Below are 23,124 nucleotides of genomic sequence, written 5' to 3'. Positions count from 1 at the left end.
CTGAGTCGGGGTTTATTTGGGCGAGTCAGAAGTTTAATGCGGTTAGGGCGGCGCTTAGGATTGATGATAGGGCGAATATGAACATGAGTGCGTTCATTGCTCTCCTCTGGGTTTATACCAGATTCTAGAGATTGGAAGTCAATTGTAATTAATATACTAGAAGAGCAAGATCCTCATCAGTAGATGGTTATGTAGAGGAATAGTCAGATGACGTCTACGAAGTGTCAGTATCAGGCTGCTGCCTCGAATCCGAAGTGGTGGTCTGATGTAAAGTGGAACTTGATCAGTCGGAAGAGGCAGACGGTCAGGAAGGAGGATCCGATGATTACGTGGAGTCCGTGGAATCCAGTGGCAACGAAGAAGGTAGATCCGTAGACGCTATCGGCGATTGAGAATGGGGCTTCGTGGTATTCTATTGCTTGTAGGGCTGTGAAGTAGAATCCCAGGAGGATCGTTAGGGTTAGGGCGTGGATGGCGTGTTTTCGGTTTCCTTCTGTGATGCTGTGATGGGCTCACGTTACGGTAACGCCTGAGGCTAGTAGGATGGCTGTGTTTAGTAGGGGGACTTCTATCGGGTTGAGTGGTTTAATTCCTGTTGGGGGTCATTGGCCTCCTAGTTCTGGGGTTGGGGCCAGGCTCGAGTGGAAGAACGCTCAGAAGAACCCTAAGAAGAAGAATGCTTCGGATGTGATGAAAAGGATTATGCCGTATCGTAGGCCTTTTTGGACTGTGGGAGTGTGATGGCCTTGGAAGGTGCTTTCTCGTACAATGTCTCGTCATCATTGGAGTATTACTAGGAGTATTGAGATGAGGCCTAGGGTTAGTAGTATGGATGAGTTGTAGTGGAATCACATGATTAATCCTGAGGTTGTGAGTAGGGCGGCGGCTGCCCCGAAGATTGGTCAAGGGCTTGGGTCAACTATGTGGTATGAGTGTGCTTGGTGTGCCATTAGATGTTTTCTTGTAAGTATAGGCTTAGAAGGAGCACGAAGACGTAGGCCTGGATTATGGCTACTGCTACTTCTAGGATGGTTAGGAGTAGTAGGATGATTATTGTTAGGATGGATACTGCAGGAAGGGTGGGTATTAATGCAATGGAGGCTGTAGAGATGAGTTGGATGAGTAAGTGTCCTGCTGTAAGGTTGGCTGTAAGGCGGACTCCGAGGGCTAGGGGGCGGATTAGTAGGCTGGTTGTTTCGATCAGGATTAGTGCGGGGATTAGGGGTGTAGGGGTACCTTCGGGTAATAGGTGGGCTAAAGAGGCTGATGGTTGGTTTCGTAGGCCTGTTAGTAGTGTGGCGAGCCATAGTGGGAAGGCTAGGGCTATGTTCATAGATAGTTGGGTGGTTGGGGTGAATGTATATGGAAGGAGGCCTAGAAGGTTGATTGTAAGAAGTATGATTATTAGGGATGTAAATATTATGGCTCATTTGTGGCCATTTTTGTTGAGTGGGACTATTAGTTGTTTTGTGATTAGGTGAAGGAGTCATGTTTGGATAGTAGAAAGGCGGTTGTTGATTCATCGGTTGTTTGGGGACGGGAATAGTAGGGCTGGGAAGAGTAGGGATAGTAGGATTAAGGGGATGCCAAATAGATTGGGGCTGGAAAATTGGTCAAAGAAGCTTAGGTTCATGGTCAGGATCATGGTGTGGGTTTGGTAGTGAGGGAGGTCTTATTTGATGGGGGGTTGGTTGTGGTGAAGGCTAGTAGTTTTGGTTGGATGAGGAGTGCTAGGGTTAATCAGGTTATAATTATGATTGAAAATCATGGTGCGGGGTTAAGCTGTGGCATATCATTAAGGAGGGGGAAGTCCCTCTTTGGCTAGCTTAAAAGGCTAGTGCTGTTGCATAGCTTCTTAATGATTAGGATGATGATAGAAGGGACGATCAGGCCTCGAAATGTGGGAGTGGGGTTGATTCTACTACAATGGGTATGTAGCTGTGATTAGCCCCGCAAATTTCTGAGCATTGTCCGTAAAAAATCCCAGGCCGGGTGGTAATGAATGAAGTTTGGTTTAGTCGGCCTGGGATTGCGTCTGTTTTAACTCCGAGCGTTGGGACTGCTCAGGAGTGGAGTACGTCTCCTGCAGTAATGATCACGCGGATGGGGGATTCTATTGGGATAACTACGCGGTGGTCAACTTCTAGCAGTCGGAAGTGGCCGTTGGGTAAGTCTGGGGTGGGCACTATGTAGGAGTCGAATGATAGGTCTTTGAAGTCTGTGTATTCGTAGCTTCAGTATCATTGGTGGCCGATGGCTTTTAGGGTGAGGTCTGGTTCATCGATTTTGTCCATTATGTAGAGGATTTGTAGGGATGGGAGGGCGAGGAGTACCAGGACGATAGCAGGTAGGATTGTCCAGATCAGCTCTACTTCTTGGGCGTCTACAGCATTGGACGAGAGTTTTTCTGTTAGTATGTGGGCTAAAAGGTAGAGAACTAGGCTGCAGATAGCTAGGGCAACGATTAGGGCGTGGTCGTGGAATTCAACGAGTTCTTCTATGATGGGTGATGAGGCGTCTTGGAATCCTAGTTGGGAGTGGTTGGCCACATGAGATGTACAGGATTTTTACCTGTGATTTAGTCTTGACAAGGCTATGTAATTGGTTTACTAACGTCTCATAAGAAAGAAGCATGAGCGGTGAATGCAGTTGGCTTGAAACCAGCATGTGAGGGTTCGATTCCTTCCTTTCTTGTACTTGGACGAAGGCCGGTTCCTCGAAAGTATGGTATGGGGGAGGGCAGCCGTGGATTCATTCAACGTTTGTGGTAGTTAGTTCTGGTTGTAGGACTTTTCGTTTGGCCGGAAAGGCTTCTCAGATGATGAATATTAGTATGATTACGGCTACTATTGAGATTAGGGAGCCGATGGAGGAAATGGTGTTTCATAGTGTGTAGGCGTCGGGATAGTCCGAGTATCGTCGGGGTATTCCTGCTAGGCCTAGGAAGTGCTGGGGGAAGAACGTTAGGTTTACTCTTGTAAATATTACCCCGAAGTGGGCTTTTGCTCATGTTTGGTGTAGGGTAAACCCAGTGAGTAGTGGGAATCAGTGAGTAAATCCTGCTAGAATGGCAAAGACGGCGCCTATGGATAGGACGTAGTGGAAGTGGGCAACTACGTAGTACGTGTCGTGCAGGGCGATGTCTAGGGAAGAGTTTGCAAGAACGATTCCTGTTAATCCTCCGATGGTAAATAGGAAGATAAATCCTAGAGCTCATAGTATTGGGGGGGGTCTCATTTGATTGTTCCTCCGTGCAGGGTGGCTAGTCAGCTAAATACTTTGATTCCGGTAGGGATGGCAATGATTATAGTGGCTGATGTAAAGTAGGCTCGGGTATCAACGTCTATTCCTACTGTAAACATGTGGTGAGCTCAGACGATGAATCCTAGGAAGCCGATGGATAGTATGGCTCAGACTATTCCCATGTAGCCGAAGGGCTCCTTTTTGCCTGAGTAGTACGTGACTACGTGTGAGATGATTCCGAACCCCGGTAGGATCAGAATATAGACTTCTGGGTGTCCGAAGAATCAGAATAGGTGTTGGTACAGGATTGGGTCTCCTCCTCCAGCGGGGTCGAAGAATGTGGTGTTTAGGTTTCGATCAGTTAGTAATATTGTAATACCGGCGGCGAGTACGGGGAGTGATAGAAGGAGTAGGATGGCGGTAATTAGTACGGATCAGACAAATAGTGGGGTTTGGTATTGTGAGAGTGCGGGGGGTTTTATGTTGATGGCTGTGGTGATAAAGTTGATGGCCCCAAGGATGGAGGAGATACCGGCTAAGTGGAGTGAGAAGATAGCCAGGTCTACTGAAGCTCCGGCGTGGGCAAGGTTACCTGCTAGGGGAGGGTAGACAGTTCAGCCTGTGCCGGCGCCAGCTTCTACAGTGGATGAGACTAGTAGTAGGAGGAATGATGGGGGGAGGAGTCAAAAGCTTATGTTGTTTATTCGCGGGAATGCTATGTCGGGGGCACCGATTATGAGGGGGACTACTCAGTTGCCGAATCCTCCGATCATGAGCGGATGCAGTGCAGTGAGTCCAGAGAGTGCACTGGCACCACTGGGCATGCAGTGCAGTGAGTCCAGAGAGTGCACTGGCACCACTGGGGATGCACTTCAGTGACTCCAGAGAGTGCACTGGCACCACTGGGGATGCAGTGCAGTGAGTCCAAAGACTTCACTGGCAAAACTGGTGATGCAGTGCAGTGAGTCCAGAGAGTGCACTGGCACCACTGGGGATGCACTTCAGTGACTCCAGAGAGTGCACTGGCACCACTGGGTATGCAGTGCAGTGAGTCCAAAGACTTCACTGGCAAAACTGGTGATGCAGTGCAGTGAGTCCAGAGAGTGCACTGGCACCACTGGGGATGCACTGCAGTGAGTCCAGAGAGTGCACTGGCAACACTGGGGATGCAGTGCAGTGAGTCCAGAGAGTGCACTGGCACCACTGGGGATGCAGTGCAGCAAGTCCAGAGAGTGCACTGGCACCACTGGGGATGCAGTGCAGTGAGTCCAGAGAGTGCACTGGCACCAATGGGGATGCAGTGCAGTGAGTCCAGAGAGTGCACTGGCACCACTGGGGATGCAGTACAGTGAGTCCAGAGAGTGCACTGGCACCACTGGGGATGCACAGCAGTGAGTCCAGAGAGTGCATTGGCACCACTGGGGATGCAGTGCAGTGAGTCCAGAGAGTGCACTGGCACCATTGGAGATGCAGTGCAGTGAGTCCAGAGAGTGCACTGGCACCACTGGGGATGCAGTGCATTGAGTCCAGAGAGTGCACTGGCACCACTGGGGATGCAGTGCAGTGAGTCCAGAGAGTGCACTGGCACCACTGGGGATGCACTTCAGTGACTCCAGAGAGTGCACTGGCACCACTGGAGATGCACTTCAGTGAGTGCAGAGACTGCACTGGCACCACTGGGGATGCAGTGCAGTGAGTCCAGTGAGTGTACTGGCACCACTGGGGATGCACTGCAGTGAGTCCAGAGAGTGCATTGGCACCACTTGGGATGCAGTGCAGTGAGTCCAGAGAGTGCACTTGCACCCTTGGGGATGCAGTGCAGTGAGTCCAGAGAGTGCACTGACACCACTGGGGATGCAGTGCAGTGAGTCCAGAGAGTGCACTGGCACCACTGGGGATGCACAGCAGTGAGTCCAGAGAGTGCACTGGCACCACTGGGGATGCAGTGCAGTGAGTCCAGAGAGTGCACTGGCACCACTGGGGATGCAGTACAGTGAGTCCAGAGAGTGCACTGGCACCACTGGGGATGCACAGCAGTGAGTCCAGAGAGTGCATTGGCACCACTGGGGATGCAGTGCAGTGAGTCCAGAGAGTGCACTGGCACCATTGGAGATGCAGTGCAGTGAGTCCAGAGAGTGCACTGGCACCACTGGAGATGCAGTGCAGTGAGTCCAGAGAGTGCACTGGCACCACTGGGGATGCAGTGCAGTGAATCCAGTGAGTGCACTGGCACCACTGGGGATGCACTGCAGTGAGTCCAGAGAGTTCACTGGCACCACTGGAGATGCACTTCAGTGAGTGCAGAGACTGCACTGGCACCACTGGGGATGCAGTGCAGTGAGTCCAGTGAGTGTACTGGCACCACTGGGGATGCACTGCAGTGAGTGCAGAGAGTGCATTGGCACCACTTGGGATGCACTGCAGTGAGTCCAGAGAGTGCACTTGCACCACTGTGGATGCAGTGCAGTGAGTCCAGAGAGTGCACTGGCACCACTGGGGATGCAGTGCAGTGAGTCCAGAGAGTGCACTGGCACCAATGGGGATGCACTTCAGTGAGTCCACAGAGTGCACTGGCACCACTGGGGATGCAGTGCAGTGAGTCCAGTGAGTGTACTGGCACCACTGGGGATGCAGTGCAGTGAGTCCAGAGAGTGCATTGGCACCACTTGGGATGCACTGCAGTGAGTCCAGAGAGTGCACTTGCACCACTGGGGATGCAGTGCAGTGAGTCCAGAGAGTGCACTGGCACCACTGGGGATGCACAGCAGTGAGTCCACAGAGTGCACTGGCACCACTGGGGATGCAGTACAGTGAGTCCGGACAGTGCACTGGCACCACTGGGGATGCACTGCAGTGAGTCCAGAGAGTGCTCTGGCACCACTGGCGATGCAGTGCAGTGAGTCCAGAGAGTGCACTAGCACCACTGGGGATGCAGTGCAGTCAGTCCAGTGAGTGTACTGGCACCACTGGGGATGCACTGCAGTGAGTCCAGAGAGTGCACTGGCACCACTGAGAATGCACTTCAGTGAGTCCAGAGAGTGCACTGGCACCACTGTGGATGCACTGCAGTGAGTCCACAGAGTGCACTGGCACCACTGGGGATGCAGTGCAGTGAGTCCAGAGAGTGCACTGGCTCCACTGGGGATGCAGTGCAGTGAGTCCAGAGAGTGCTCTGGCACCACTGGGGATGCAGTGCAGAGAGTCCACAGAGTGCACTAGCACCACTGGGGATGCAGTGCAGTGAGTCCAGAGAGTGCACTGGCAACACTGGGGATGCACTGCAGTGAGTCCAGAGTGTGCACTGGCACCACTGGGAATGCAGTGCAGTGAGTCCAGAGATCGCACTGGCACCACTGGGGATGCACTTCAGTGAGTCCAGAGAGTGCACTGGCACCACTGGGGATGCACTGCAGTGAGTCCAGAGAGTGCACTGGCACCACTGGGGATGCAGTGCAGTGAGTCCAGAGAGTGCACTGGCACCAGAGGGAATGCACTCCAGTGAGTCCAGTGAGTGCACTGGCACCACTGGGGATGCAGTGCAGTGAGTGCAGGGAGTGCACTGGCACCACTGGGGATGCAGTGCAGTGAGTCCAGAGAGTGCAGTGGCACCACTGGGGATGCAGTGCAGTGAGTCCAGAGAGTGCACAGGCAGCACTGGGGATGCAGTGCAGTGAGTCCAGAGAGTGCTCTGGCACCACTGGGGATGCAGTGCAGTGAGTCCAGAGAGTGCACTGGCACCACTGGGGATGCAGTGCAGTGAGTCCAGAGAGTGCACTGGCACCACTGGGGATGCACTGCAGTTACTCCAGAGAGTGCACTGGAACCACTGGGGATGCGGTGCGGTGAGTCCAGAGAGTGCACTGGCACCACTGGTGATGCACTGCAGTGAGTCCAGAGAGTGCACTGGCACCACTGAGAATGCCCTTCAGTGAGTCCAGAGAGTGCACTGGCACCACTGGGGATGCACTGCAGTGAGTCCAGAGAGTGCACTAGCACCACTGGGGATGCAGTGCAGTGAGTCCAGAGAGTGTACTGGCACCACTGGGGATGCACTGCAGTGAGTCTGGAGAGTGCACTGGCACCACTAAGAATGCACTTCAGTGAGTCCAGAGAGCGCACTGGCACCACTGGGGATGCAGTGCAGTGAGTCCAGAGAGTGCACTGGCACCACTGAGAATGCACTTCAGTGAGTCCAAAGAGTGCACTGGCACCACTGGGGATGCACTGCAGTGAGTCCAGAGAGTGCACTAGCACCACTGGGAATGTAGTGCAGTGAATCCAGTGAGTGCACTGGCACCACTGGGGATGCACTGCAGTGAGTCCACAGAGTGCACTGGCACCACTGAGAATGCACTTCAGTGAGTCCAGAGAGTGCACTGGTACCACTGGGGATGCACTGCAGTGAGTCCAGAGAGTGCACTAGCACCACTGGGGATGCAGTGCAGTGAATCCAGTGAGTGCACTGGCACCACTGGGGATGCAGTGCAGTGAGTCAAGAGAGTGCACTGGCACCACTGGGGATGCACTGCGGTGAGCCCAGAGAGTGCACTGGCAGCACTGGGGATGCAGTGCAGTGAGTCCAGAGAGTGCACTGGCACCACTGGGTATGTGGTGCGGTGAGTCCAGAGAGTGCACTGGCACCACTGGGGATGCAGTGCAGTCAGTCCAGTGAGTGTACTGGCACCACTGGGGATGCACTGCAGTGAGTCCAGAGAGTGCACTGGCACCACTGAGAATGCCCTTCAGTGAGTCCAAAGAGTGCACTGGCACCACTGGGGATGCACTGCAGTGAGTCCAGAGAGTGCACTAGCACCACTGGGAATGTAGTGCAGTGAATCCAGTGAGTGCACTGGCACCAGTGGGGATGCACTGCAGTGAGTCCAGAGAGTGCACTGGCACCTCTGGGGATGTAGTGCAGTGACTCGAGAGAGTGCACTGGCACCACTGGGGATGCAGTGCAGTGACTCCAGAGAGTGCACTGGCACCACTGGGGATGCAGTGCAGTGAGTCCAGAGACTTCACTGGCACCACTGGGGATGCACTGCAGTGAGTCCACAGAGTGCACTGGTACCACTGGGGATGCAGTGCAGTGAGTCCAGAGAGTGCACTGGCACCACTGGGGATGCACTGCAGTGAGTCCAGAGAGTGCACTGGCACCACTGGGGATGCAGTGCAGTGAGTCCAGAGAGTGCACTGGCACCACTGGGGATGCAGTGCAGTGAGTCCAGAGAGTGCACTGGCACCACTGGGGATGCAGTGCAGTGAGTCCAGAGAGTGCACTGGCACCACTGGGGATGCACTGCAGTGAGTCCACAGAGTGCACTGGCACCACTGAGAATGCACTTCAGTGAGTCCAGAGAGTGCACTGGTACCACTGGGGATGCACTGCAGTGAGTCCAGAGAGTGCACTAGCACCACTGGGGATGCAGTGCAGTGAATCCAGTGAGTGCACTGGCACCACTGGGGATGCAGTGCAGTGAGCCCAGGGAGTGCACTGGCACCACTGGGGATGCGGTGCCGGGAGTCCAGAGAGTGCACTGGCACGACTGGGGATGCAGTGCAGTGAGTCCAGAGAGTGCACTGGCACCACTGGGGATGCAGTGCAGTGAGTCCAGAGAGTGCACTGGCAACACTGGGGATGCACTGCAGTGAGTCCAGAGAGTGCTCTGGCACCACTGGGGATGCAGTGCCGTGAGTCCAGAGAGTGCACTGGCACCACTGGGGATGCAGTGCAGTGAGTCCAGAGAGTGCACTGGCACCACTGGTGATGCACTGCAGTTACTCCAGAGAGTTCACTGGCACCACTGGGGATGCGGTGCGGTGAGTCCAGAGAGTGCACTGGCACCACTGGGGATGCAATGCAGTCAGTCCAGTGAGTGTACTGGCACCACTGGGGATGCACTGCAGTGAGTCCAGAGAGTGCACTGGCACCACTGAGAATGCCCTTCAGTGAGTCCAGAGAGTGCACTGGCACCACTGGGGATGCATTGCAGTGAGTCCACAGAGTGCACTAGCACCACTGGGGATGCAGTGCAGTGAGTCCAGAGAGTGCACTGGCACCACTGGGGATGCACTTCAGTGAGTCCAGAGAGTGCACGCGCTCCACTGGGGATGCAGTACAGTGAGTCCAGAGAGTGCACTTTCACCACTGGGGATGCAGTGCAGTGAGTCCAGAGAGTGCACTGGCAGCACAGAGGATGCAGTGCAGTGAGTCCAGAGAGTGCTCTGGCACCACTGGGGATGCAGTGCAGTGAGTCCAGAGAGTGCACTGGCACCACTGGGGATGCACTGCAGTGAGTCCAGAGAGTGCACTGGCACCACTGGGGATGCACTTCAGTGAGTCCAGAGAGTGCACTGGCACCACTGGTGATGCACTGCAGTGAGTCCAGAGAGTGCACTGGCACCACTGGGGATGCACTGCAGTGAGTCCAGAGAGTGCACTGGCACCACTGGGGATTCAGTGCAGTGAGTCCAGAGAGTGCACTGGCACCAGAGGGAATGCACTGCAGTGAGTCCAGTGAGTGCACTGGCACCACTGGGGATGCAGTGCAGTGAGTGCAGAGAGTGCACTGGCACCACTGGACATGCAGTGCAGTGAGTCCAGAGAGTGCAGTGGCACCACTGGGGATGCAGTGCAGTGAGTCCAGAGAGTGCACTGGCAGCACTGGGGATGCAGTGCAGTGAGTCCAGAGAGTGCACTGGCAATACTGGGGATGCAGTGCAGTGAGTCCAGAGAGTGCACTGGCACCACTGGGGCTGCAGTGCAGTGAGTCCAGAGAGTGCACTGGCACCACTGGGGATGCAGTGCAGTGAGTCCAGAGAGTGCTCTGGCACCACTGGTGATGCACTGAAGTGAGTCCAGAGAGTGCACTGGCACCACTGGGGATGCAGTGCAGTGAGTCCAGAGAGTGCACTGGCAACACTGGGGTTGCAGTGCAGTGAGTCCAGAGAGTGCACTGGCACCACTGGGGATGCAGTGCAGTGAGTCCAGAGTGTGCACTGGCACGACTGGGAATGCAGTGCAGTGAGTCCAGAGATTGCACTGGCACCACTGGGGATGCACTTCAGTGAGTCCAGAGAGTGCACTGGCACCACAGGTGATGCACTGCAGTGAGTCCAGAGAGTGCACTGGCACCACTGGGGATGCACTGCAGTGAGTCCAGAGAGTGCACTGGCACCAGAGGGAATGCACTGCAGTGAGTCCAGTGAGTGCACTGGCACCACTGGGTATGCAGTGCAGTGAGTGCAGAGAGTGCACTGGCACAACTGGGGATGCAGTGCACTGAGTCCAGAGAGTGCAGTGACACCACTGGGGATGCAGTGCAGTGAGTCCAGAGAGTGCACAGGCAGCACTGGGGATGCAGTGCAGTGAGTCCAAAGAGTGCACTGGCACCACTGGGGATGCAGTGCAGTGAGTCCAGAGAGTGCACTGGCACCACTGGGGATGCACTGCTGTGAGTCCAGAGAGTGCACTGGCAGCAGTGGGGATGCACTGCAGTGAGTCCAGAGAGTGCACTGGCACCACTGGGGATGCACTGCAGTGAGTCCAGAGAGTGCAGTGGCACCAGTGGGGATGCACTGCAGTGAGTCCAGAGAGTGCACTGGCACCACTGGGGATGCACTGCAGTGAGTCCAGAGAGTGCACTGGCACCACTGGGGATGCAGTGCAGTGAGTCTAGAGAGTGCACTGGCAGCACTGGGGATGCAGTGCAGTGAGTCCAGAGAGTGCACTGGCACCACTGGGGATGCACTGCAGTGAGTCCAGAGAGCGCACTGGCACCACTGGGGATGCACTGCAGTGAGTCCACAGAGTGCACTGGAACCACTGAGAATGCACTTCAGTGAGTCCAGAGAGTGCACTGGCACCACTGGGGATGCACTGCAGTGAGTCCAGAGAGTGCACTAGCACCACTGGGAAATGCAGTGCAGTGAGTTCAGTGAGTACACTGGCACCACTGGGGATGCAGTGCAGTGAGTCCAGAGAGTGCACTGGCACCAGAGGGAATGCACTGCAGTGAGTCCAGTGAGTGCACTGGCACCACTGGGGATGCAGTGCAGTGAGTGCAGAGAGTGCACTGGCACCACTGGACATGCAGTGCAGTGAGTCCAGAGAGTGCAGTGGCACCACTGGGGATGCAGTGCAGTGAGTCCAGAGAGTGCACTGGCAGCACTGGGGATGCAGTGCAGTGAGTCCAGAGAGTGCACTGGCAATACTGGGGATGCAGTGCAGTGAGTCCAGAGAGTGCACTGGCACCACTGGGGCTGCAGTGCAGTGAGTCCAGAGAGTGCACTGGCACCACTGGGGATGCAGTGCAGTGAGTCCAGAGAGTGCTCTGGCACCACTGGGGCTGCAGTGCAGTGAGTCCAGAGAGTGCACTGGCACCACTGGGGATGCAGTGCAGTGAGTCCAGAGAGTGCTCTGGCACCACTGGGGATGCACTGAAGTGAGTCCAGAGAGTGCACTGGCACCACTGGGGATGCAGTGCTGTGAGTCCAGAGAGTGCACTGGCAACACTGGGGATGCTCTGCAGTGAGTCCAGAGAGTGCACTGGCACCACTGGGGATTCAGTGCAGTGAGTCCAGAGTGTGCACTGGCACGACTGGGAATGCAGTGCAGTGAGTCCAGAGATTGCACTGGCACCACTGGGGATGCACTTCAGTGAGTCCAGAGAGTGCACTGGCACCACAGGTGATGCACTGCAGTGAGTCCAGAGAGTGCACTGGCACCACTGGGGATGCAGTGCAGTGAGTCCAGAGAGTGCACTGGCACCACTGGGGATGCAGTGCAGTGAGTCCAGAGAGTGCACTGGCACCAGAGGGAATGCACTGCAGTGAGTCCAGTGAGTGCACTGGCACCACTGGGTATGCAGTGCAGTGAGTCCAGAGAGTGCACTGGCACAACTGGGGATGCAGTGCAGTGAGTCCAGAGAGTGCAGTGACACCACTGGGGATGCAGTGCAGTGAGTCCAGAGAGTGCACAGGCAGCACTGGGGATGCAGTGCAGTGAGTCCAAAGAGTGCACTGGCACCACTGGGGATGCAGTGCAGTGAGTCCACAGAGTGCACTGGCACCACTGGGGATGCACTGCAGTGAGTCCAGAGAGTGCAGTGGCACCACTGGGGATGCAGTGCAGTGAGTCCAGAGAGTGCACTGGCACCACTGGGGATGCACTGCAGTGAGTCCAGAGAGTGCACTGGCAGCACTGGGGATGCAGTGCAGTGAGTCCAGAGAGCGCACTGGCACAACTGGGGATGCACTGCAGTGAGTCCACAGAGTGCACTGGAACCACTGAGAATGCACTTCAGTGAGTCCAGAGAGTGCACTGGCACCACTGGGGATGCACTGCAGTGAGTCCAGAGAGTGCAGTAGCACCACTGGGGAATGCAGTGCAGTGAGTCCAGTGAGTACACTGGCACCACTGGGGATGCAGTGCAGTGAGTCAAGAGAGTGCACTGGCACCACTGGGGATGCACTGCAGTGAGCCCAGAGAGTGCACTGGCACCACTGGGGATGCGGTGCCGGGAGTCCAGAGAGTGCACTGGCACCACTGGGGATGCACTGCAGTTACTCCATAGAGTGCACTGGCAACACTGGGGATGCAGTACAGTGAGTCCAGAGAGTGCACTGGCACCACTGGGGATGCAGTGCAGTTAGTCCAGAGAGTGCACTGGCACCACTCAGGGTGCAGTGCGGTGAGTCCAGAGAATGCACTGGCACCAATGGGGATGCAGTGCAGTGAGTCCAGAGAGCGCACTGGCTCCACTGGGGATGCAGTGCAGTCAGTCCTGTGAGTGTACTGGCACCACTGGGGATGCAGTGCAGTGAGTCCAGAGAGTGCACTGGCACCACTGAGAATGCACTTCAGTGAGTCCAGAGAGTGCACTGGCACCACTGGGGATGCACTGCAGTGAGTCCAGAGAGTGCACTGGCACCAACGGGGATGCACTGCAGTGAGTCCAGAGAGTGCACTGGCACCACTGGGGATGCACTTCAGTGAGTCCAGAGAGTGCACGGGCTCCACTGGGGATGCAGTGCAGTGAGTCCAGAGAGTGCACTGGCACCACTGGGGATGCAGTGCAGTGAGTCCAGAGAGTGCACTGACACCACTGGGGATGCAGTGCAGTGAGTCCACAGAGTGCACTGGCACCACTGGGGATGCAGTGCAGTGAGTCCAGAGAGTGCACTGGCACCACTGGGGATGCAGTGTAGTGAGTGCACAGAGTGCACTGTGAACACTGGGGATGCAGTGCAGTGAGTCCAGAGAGTGCACTGGCACCACTGGGGATGCAGTGCAGTGAGTCCAGAGTGTGCACTGGCACCACTGGGGATGCAGTTCAGTGAGTCCAGAGATTGCACTGGCACCACTGGGGATGCACCCCGGTGAGTCCAGAGAGTGCACTGGCACCACTGGTGATGCACTGCAGTGAGTCCAGAGAATGCACTGGCACCACTGGGGATGCAGTGCAGTGAGTCCAGAGAGTGCACTGGCACCACTGGGGGTGCAGTGCAGTGAGTCCAGAGAGTGCACTGGCACCAGAGGGAATGCACTGCAGTGAGTCCAGTGAGTGCACTGGCACCACTGTGGATGCACTGCAGTGAGTCCAGAGAGTGCACTGGTACCACTGGGGATGCAGTGCAGTGAGTCCAGAGAGTGCACTGGCACCACTGGGGATGCACTGCAGTGAGTCCAGAGAGTGCAATGGCACCACTGGGGATGCACTGCAGTGAGTCCAGAGAGTGCACTGTCACCACTGGGGATGCAGTACAGTGAGTCCACAGAGTGCACTGGTACCAGTGGGGATGCAGTACAGTGAGTCCAGAGAGTGCAGTGGCACCACTGGGCATGCAGTGCAGTGAGTCCAGAGAGTGCACTGGCACCACTGGGGATGCACTTCAGTGACTCCAGAGAGTGCACTGGCACCACTGGGGATGCAGTGCAGTGAGTCCAAAGACTTCACTGGCAAAACTGGGGATGCAGTGCAGTGAGTCCAGAGATTGCACTGGCACCACCGGGGCTGCAGTGCAGTGAGTCCAGAGAGTGCACTGGCACCACTGGGGATGCAGTGCAGTGAGTCCAGAGAGTGCACTGGCACCACTGGGGATGCACTGCAGTGAGTCCAGAGAGTGCAGTGGCAGCACTGGGGATGCAGTGCAGTGAGTCCAGAGAGTGCACTGGCACCACTGGGGATGCACTGCAGTGAGTCCAGAGAGCGCACTGGCACCACTGGGGATGCACTGCAGTGAGTCCACAGAGTGCACTGGAACCACTGAGAATGCACTTCAGTGAGTCCAGAGAGTGCACTGGCACCACTGGGGATGCACTGCAGTGAGTCCAGAGAGTGCACTAGCACCACTGGGGAATGCAGTGCAGTGAGTCCAGTGAGTACACTGGCACCACTGGGGATGCAGTGCAGTGAGTCAAGAGAGTGCACTGGCACCACTGGGGATGCACTGCAGTGAGCCCAGAGAGTGCACTGGCACCACTGGGGATGCGGTGCCGGGAGTCCAGAGAGTGCTTTGGCACCACTGGGGATGCACTGCAGTTACTCCAGAGAGTGCACTGGCAACACTGGGGATGCAGTACAGTGAGTCCAGAGAGTGCACTGGCACCACTGGGGATGCACTGCAGTGAGTCCAGAGAGTGCACTGGCACCACTCAGGGTGCAGTGCGGTGAGTCCAGAGAATGCACTGGCACCAATGGGGATGCAGTGCAGTGAGTCCAGAGAGCGCACTGGCTCCACTGGGGATGCAGTGCAGTCAGTCCTGTGAGTGTACTGGCACCACTGGGGATGCAGTGCAGTGAGTCCAGAGAGTGCACTGGAACCACTGAGAATGCACTTCAGTGAGTCCAGAGAGTGCACTGGCACCACTGGGGATGCACTGCAGTGAGTCCAGAGAGTGCACTGGCACCAACGGGGATGCACTGCAGTGAGTCCAGAGAGTGCACTGGCACCACTGGGGATGCACTTCAGTGAGTCCAGAGAGTGCACGGGCTCCACTGGGGATGCAGTGCAGTGAGTCCAGAGAGTGCACTGGCACCACTGGGGATGCAGTGCAGTGAGTCCAGAGAGTGCACTGACACCACTGGGGATGCAGTGCAGTGAGTCCACAGAGTGCACTGGCACCACTGGGGATGCAGTGCAGTGAGTCCAGAGAGTGCACTGGCACCACTGGGGATACAGTGTAGTGAGTGCAGAGAGTGCACTGTGAACACTGGGGATGCAGTGCAGTGAGTCCAGAGAGTGCACTGGCACCACTGGGGATGCAGTGCAGTGAGTCCAGAGTGTGCACTGGCACCACTGGGGATGCAGTTCAGTGAGTCCAGAGATTGCACTGGCACCACTGGGGATGCACTGCAGTGAGTCCAGAGAGTGCACTGGCACCACTGGTGATGCACTGCAGTGAGTCCAGAAAATGCACTGGCACCACTGGGGATGCAGTGCAGTGAGTCCAGAGAGTGCACTGGCACCACTGGGGATGCAGTGCAGTGAGTCCAGAGAGTGCACTGGCACCAGAGGGAATGCACTGCAGTGAGTCCAGTGAGTGCACTGGCACCACTGTGGATGCACTGCAGTGAGTCCAGAGAGTGCACTGGCACCACTGGGGATGCAGTGCAGTGAGTCCAGAGAGTGCACTGGCACCACTGGGGATGCACTGCAGTGAGTCCAGAGAGTGCAATGGCACCACTGGGGATGCACTGCAGTGAGTCCAGAGAGTGCACTGTCACCACTGGGGATGCAGTACAGTGAGTCCACAGAGTGCACTGGTACCAGTGGGGATGCAGTACAGTGAGTCCAGAGAGTGCAGTGGCACCACTGGGCATGCAGTGCAGTGAATCCAGAGAGTGCACTGGCACCACTGGGGATGCACTTCAGTGACTCCAGAGAGTGCACTGGCACCACTGGGGATGCAGTGCAGTGAGTCCAAAGACTTCACTGGCAAAACTGGGGATGCAGTGCAGTGAGTCCCGAGAGTGCACTGGCACCACTGGGGATGCAGTGCAGTGAGTCCAGAGAGTGCACTGGCACCACCGGGGCTGCAGTGCAGTGAGTCCAGAGAGTGCACTGGCACCACTGGGGATGCACTGCAGTGAGTCCAGAGAGTGCACTGGCACCACTGGTGATGCAGTACAGTGAGTCCAGAGAGTGCACTGGCACCACTGGGGATGCACTGCAGTGAGTCCAGAGAGTGCACTGGCACCACTGGGGATGCACTACAGTGAGTCCAGAGATTGCACTGGCACCACTGGGGATGCAGTGCACTGAGTCCAGAGAGTGCACTGGCACCACTGGGGATGCAGTGCATTGAGTCCAGAGAGTGCACTGGCACAACTGGGGATGCACTTCAGTGAGTCCAGAGAGTGCACTGACACCACTGGGGATGCAGTGCCTTGAGTCCAGAGAGTGCACTGGCACCACTGGGGATGCAGTGCAGTGAGTCCAGAGAATGCTCTGGCACCACTGGGGATGCACTGCAGTGAGTCCAGAGAGTACACTGGCACCACTGGGGATGCAGTGCAGTGAGTCCAGAGCATTCACTGGCACCACTGGGGATGCAGTCCAGTGAGTCCAGTGAGTGCACTGGCACCACTGGGGATGCAGTGCAGTGACTGCAGAGAGTACACTGGCACCACCGGGGATTCACTGCAGTGAGTCCAGAGAGTGCACTGGCACCACCTGTGATGCAGTGCAGTGAGTCCAGTGAGTGCACTGGCACCACTGGGGATGCAGTGCTGTGACTCCAGAGAGCGCACTGGCACCACTGGGGATGCAGTGCAGTCAGTCCAGTGAGTGCACTGGTACCACTGGGGGTGCAGTACAGTGAGTCCAGAGAGTGCACTGACACCACTGGGGATGCACTGCAGTGAGTCCAGACAGTGCACTGGCACCAGTGGGGATGCAGTGCAGTGAGTCCAGAGACTGCACTGGCACCACTGGGGATGCAGTGCAGTGAGACCAGAGAGTGCACTGGCAACCACTGGGGATGCACTGCAGTGAGTCCAGAGAGTGCACTGGCACCACTGGGGATGCACTGCAGTTAGTCCAGAGAGTGCACTGTCACCACTGGGGATGCAGTACAGTGAGTCGACATAGTGCACTGGCACCAGTGGGGATGCAGTACAGTGAGTCCAGAGAGTGCACTGGCACCACTGGACATGCAGTGCAGTAAGTCCAGAGAGTGCACTGGCACCACTGGGGATGCACTTCAGTGACTCCACAGAGTGCACTGGCACCACTGGGGATGCAGTGCAGTGAGTCCAAAGACTTCACTGGCACCACGGGGGATGCAGTGCAGTGAGTCCAGAGAGTGCACTGGCACCACTGGGGATGCAGTGAAGTGAGTGCAGAGAGTGCACTGGCACCACTGGGGATGCAGTTTAGTGAGTCCAGAGAGTGCACTGGCACCACTGGGGATGCACTACAGTGAGTCCAGAGAGTGCACTGGCACCACTGGGGATGCAGTGCAGTGAGTCCAGAGAGTGCACTGGCACCACTGGGGATGCAGTACAGTGAGTCCAGTGAGTGTACTGGCACCACTGGGGATGCACTTCAGTGAGCCCAGAGAGTGCACTGGCACCACTGAGAATGCACTTCAGTGAGTCCAGAGAGTGCACTGGCACCACTGGGGATGCACTGCAGTGAGTCCAGAGAGTGCACTAGCACCACTGGGGATGCAGTGCAGTGAATCCTGTGAGTACACTGGCACCACTGGGGATGCAGAGCAGTGAGTCCAGAGAGCTCACTGGCAAAACTGGGGATGCAGTGCAGTGAGTCCAGAGAGTGCACTGGCACCACTGGGGATGCAGTGCAGTGAGTCCAGAGATTGCACTGGCACCACCGGGGCTGCAGTGCAGTGAGTCCAGAGAGTGCACTGACACCACTGGGGATGCAGTGCAGTGAGTCCAGAGAGTGCACTGGCACCACTGGTGATGCAGTACAGTGAGTCCAGAGAGTGCACTGGCACCACTGGGGATGCACTGCAGTGAGTCCAGAGAGTGCACTGGCACCACTGGGGATGCACTACAGTGAGTCCAGAGATTGCACTGGCACCACTGGGGATGCAGTGCACTGAGTCCAGAGAGTGCACTGGCACCACTGGGGATGCAGTGCATTGAGTCCAGAGAGTGCACTGGCACAACTGGGGTGCACTTCAGTGAGTCCAGAGAGTGCACTGACACCACTGGGGATGCAGTGCAGTGAGTCCAGAGAGTGCACTGGCACCACTGGGGATGCAGTGCAGTGAGTCCAGAGAATGCTCTGGCACCACTGGGGATGCACTGCAGTGAGTCCAGAGAGTACACTGGCACCACTGGTGATGCAGTGCAGTGAGTGCAGAGAGTTCACTGGCACCACTGGGGATGCAGTCCAGTGAGTCCAGTGAGTGCACTGGCACCACTGGGGATGCAGTGCAGTGACTGCAGAGAGTACACTGGCACCACCGGGGATTCACTGCAGTGAGTCCAGAGAGTGCACTGGCACCACCTGTGATGCAGTGCAGTGAGTCCAGTGAGTGCACTAGCACCACTGGGGATGCAGTGCTGTGACTCCAGAGAGCGCACTGGCACCACTGGGGATGCAGTGCAGTCAGTCCAGTGAGTGCACTGGTACCACTGGGGGTGCAGTACAGTGAGTCCAGAGAGTGCACTGGCACCACTGGGGATGCACTGCAGTGAGTCCAGACAGTGCACTGGCACCACTGGGGATGCAGTGCAGTGAGTCCAGAGACTGCACTGGCACCACTGGGGATGCAGTGCAGTGAGACCAGAGAGTGCACTGGCACCACTGGGGATGCACTGCAGTTAGTCCAGAGAGTGCACTGTCACCACTGGGGATGCAGTACAGTGAGTCCACATAGTGCACTGGCACCAGTGGGGATGCAGTACAGTGAGTCCAGAGAGTGCACTGGCACCACTGGACATGCAGTGCAGTGAGTCCAGAGAGTGCACTGGCACCACTGGGGATGCACTTCAGTGACTCCACAGAGTGCACTGGCACCACTGGGGATTCAGTGCAGTGAGTCCAAAGACTTCACTGGCACCACTGGGGATGCAGTGCAGTGAGTCCAGAGAGTGCACTGGCACCACTGGGGATGCAGTGAAGTGAGTGCAGAGAGTGCACTGGCACCACTGGGGATGCACTGCAGTGAGTCCAGAGAGTGCACTGGCACCACTGGGGATGCACTACAGTGAGTCCAGAGAGTGCACTGGCACCACTGGGGATGCAGTGCAGTGAGTCCAGAGAGTGCACTGGCACCACTGGGGATGCAGTGCAGTGAGTCCAGTGAGTGTACTGGCACCACTGGGGATGCACTTCAGTGAGCCCAGAGAGTGCACTGGCACCACTGGGGATGCAGTGCAGTGAATCCTGTGAGTACACTGGCACCACTGGGGATGCAGAGCAGTGAGTCCAGAGAGCGCACTAGCACCACTGGGGATGCAGTGCAGTGAATCCTGTGAGTACACTGGCACCACTGGGGATGCAGAGCAGTGAGTCCAGAGAGCTCACTGGCACCACTGGGGATGCAGTGCAGTGAGTCCAGAGAGTGCACTGGCACCACTGGAGATGCAGTACAGTGAGTCCAGTGAATGCACTGGAACCACTGGGGATGCAGTGCAGTGAGTCCAGAGAGTGCACTGGCACCACTGGTGATGCACTGCAGTGAGTCCAGAGATTGCACTGGCACCACTGGGGATGCAGTGCAGTGAGTCCAGAGAGTGCACTGGCACCACTGGGGATGCACTACAGTGAGTCCACAGAGTGCACTGGCACCACTGGGGATGCACTGCAGTGAGTCCAGAGATTGCACTGGCACCACTGGGGATGCAGTGCAGTGAGTGCAGAGAGTGCACTGGCACCACTGGGGATGCACTTCAGTGAGTTCAGAGAGTGCACTTGCACCACTGGGGATGGGTTTCAAGCCAACTGCATTAACCGCTCATGCTTCTTTCTTATGAGACGTTAGTAAACCAATTACATAGCCTTGTCAAGACTAAATCACAGGTAAAAATCCTGTACATCTCATGTGGCCAACCACTCCCAACTAGGATTCCAAGAACCAGGAGGTTCGGTGAAAATAGGGCTAGTGCTATTAGAGGGGTGATTATTAGGGTAAGCCCTAAGCTGTCTTTAATGGAGAAGTATGGGTGGAATGGGATTTTGTCGCAGTCTGATACGATTCCTAGTGGGTTATTTGAGCCTGATTCGTGTAGGAAGGTTAGGTGGACTAGGGTGATTCCTGCAATTAGGAAGGGCAGTAGGAAGTGGATGGCGAAGAATCGGGTTAAGGTTGGATTGTCTACTGAGAATCCTCCTCAGGCTCATTCTACTAGAGTTTGCCCAATGTACGGGATGGCTGAGAATAGGTTGGTGATTACGGTTGCCCCTCAGAATGACATTTGTCCTCATGGTAGGACATACCCTACGAAGGCAGTTGCTATTAGGGTGAGTAGGAGGATTACTCCTGTGTTTCAGGTTTCTTTGTATAGGTAGGAGCCGTAGTAGAGGCCTCGTCCGATGTGTAAGTAGATGCAGATAAAGAAGAGCGAAGCACCGTTGGCGTGGAGGTTGCGGATGAGCCATCCGTACTGGACGTCTCGGCATGTGTGAGCTACTGAGGAGAAGGCGAGTGAAGTGTCTGCGGTGTAGTGTATGGCTAGTAGCAGGCCTGTTAGGATTTGTGTGGCTAAGCAGATGGCTAGAAGGGAGCCGAAGTTTCATCAGGCAGAGATGTTGGAGGGGGCGGGTAGGTCGATTAGGGAGTTGTTGATTATTTTTAGTAGGGGATGGGATTTGCGGATGTTAGGGGCCATTAGTGAGTCTGTGTGTTATTAGGATTATTACCAGGATGGAGAGGGCGAAGGATCCTAGGTAGGCCTTAATTAGCCCTGTGTGTATTGAGGTTGCGGCTTTGCTTGCGGCTACTTGTAGTTCAGCAAGGCCCTCTGGCCCTATTTTTTTGAGTCAGGAGAGGTCGATCAAGTGTAGGGCAATGTTTTGTCCCTTTTCTAGTAGGTTTTTGGAGAAGAATCGGTGTACTAGGGGGTTGAAGTACCCTAATGCAGAGGAGAAGTTTATGAGGGGGTTTGGTTTGGGGTGAGTGAGGGTGTGTGTTATGTTCGATAGTTCTAGGGCTAGGACGATTCCTAGGATTGTTATGAGGATGGCAGCGGTTTTGGTGATAAGGGGTATGGTTATTGGGGGGGTTTTGGTTGGTGTGATGAAAGAGGTAATGATTATTCCTGCTGTAATGCTGCCTAGGGCGAGTCGGGTTAGGGGGGCGGTGATTAGTGGGTTGTTTTCGTTTATTGATACTATTGGGGGGATTCGGGTTTGTCCAGCTTGGACTAGGATGGTTATGCGGATGCTGTAGGTTGCGGTGAATGCTGTGGCTATAAGGGTTAGGAGTAGGGCTCAAGTATTTAGGTATGATGTGTTTAAGCTTTCGATGATGAGGTCTTTTGAGTAGAATCCGGCTAGGAATGGGGTTCCTATCAGCGCCAGGTTTCCGATGGTTAGGCAGGAAGTAGTGACTGGGAGTATTTTCTGTAGGCCTCCTATCTTTCGGATATCTTGTTCTCCGTTTAGGTTGTGGATGATAGACCCTGAGCATAGGAATAGTATGGCTTTAAAGAAGGCATGGGTTGAGATGTGTAGGAAGGCTAGTTGTGGGAGGTTTAGTCCGATAGTGACTATTATTAGTCCTAGTTGGCTGGATGTTGAGAAAGCAATGATTTTTTTGATGTCATTTTGGGTTAGGGCGCATGTGGCAGCGAATAGGGTTGATAGAGCACCTAGGCATAGGCAGGCAGTTAGGGCTGTCTGGTTGGTGGCTAGCAGGGGGTGCATGCGGATGAGCAGGAAGATTCCGGCTACTACTATGGTACTGGAGTGCAGTAGGGCTGATACTGGGGTGGGGCCTTCTATTGCTGCGGGCAGTCATGGGTGGAGTCCAAATTGGGCGGATTTTCCTGCGGCTGCGAGGATTAATCCTATGAGGGGGAGGATTGGGGTTTGGTGGGGGTGTACGGCTTGTTGGATCTCTCAGGTGTTGAATGTTGAAGCTAGTCATGCTATGCTCAGGATCAGTCCGATGTCTCCGATTCGGTTGTAGATTACGGCTTGTAGGGCGGCGGTGTTGGCATCTGCTCGGCCTTGTCATCAGCCGATGAGAAGGAAGGACATGATTCGTACTCCTTCCCAGCCTACGAATAGGAGGAATATGTTGTTTGCGGTTGTTAGGAGGAGTATGGCGACTAGGAATGTCAGTAGGTAGGTGAAAAATTTTGTTACGTATGGCTCTGAGGCCATGTATCATATGGCGAATTGTAGGATTGATCATGTTACAAATAGGGCGATTGGAAGAAATGTTATTGAGTATTGGTCTATTTTTAGGCTCAGGGGGATTTTAAAGTTTATAATGAATTTTCACTCCCAGTGGCAGGTGACAGATTCTACTCCCGAGTAGATGAATGCGGTTGTAGGGGCTAGGCTAATTAGGAATGCGGTTTTAACAGCGCGGGTGGTGGCTTGTGGGGTGTTTTTAAAGTTTTTAAATAGAAATGGCAGGATGATTGGGGTTAGGAGGATTGTCAGCGTGAGTAGTGTGAGGGAGTTGATTAGTAGTGTGGGGTTCACTACTTTTACTTGGATTTGCACCAAGATGGGTGGTTCCTAAGACCAGTGGATTGCTGTTATCCTTTAAAAGTAAGGGGGCTGAGGTTTTAGGCTCAGATGTAAGAGTTAGCAGCTCTTGTTGGTTAAACCCTCCCCTCGGCAGGTAAGAAGGTTTGAACTTCTATTCTTAGAATCACAGTCTAATGTTTGGTTTAAACTATACTTGCATGAGGGGATTCCGGAGATCAGTTCGGGTTTGAGGATTAG

General features: G+C 55.4%; 1 long non-coding RNA gene across 1 annotated transcript in view; it reads left to right on the top strand.

Moving 5' to 3' along the window:
* LOC310897992 overlaps positions 1-23,124 on the top strand; it is a 927,268-nt gene that overhangs the window by 755,848 nt on the left and 148,296 nt on the right. The gene's annotated exons all lie outside the window — the stretch shown is intronic.

Source organism: Anser anser (assembly GCF_964211835.1).
Source record: "Anser anser genome assembly, chromosome: 3".
NCBI lineage: Eukaryota > Metazoa > Chordata > Aves > Anseriformes > Anatidae > Anser > Anser anser.
This window is presented reverse-complemented; position numbering and strand designations above follow the sequence as displayed.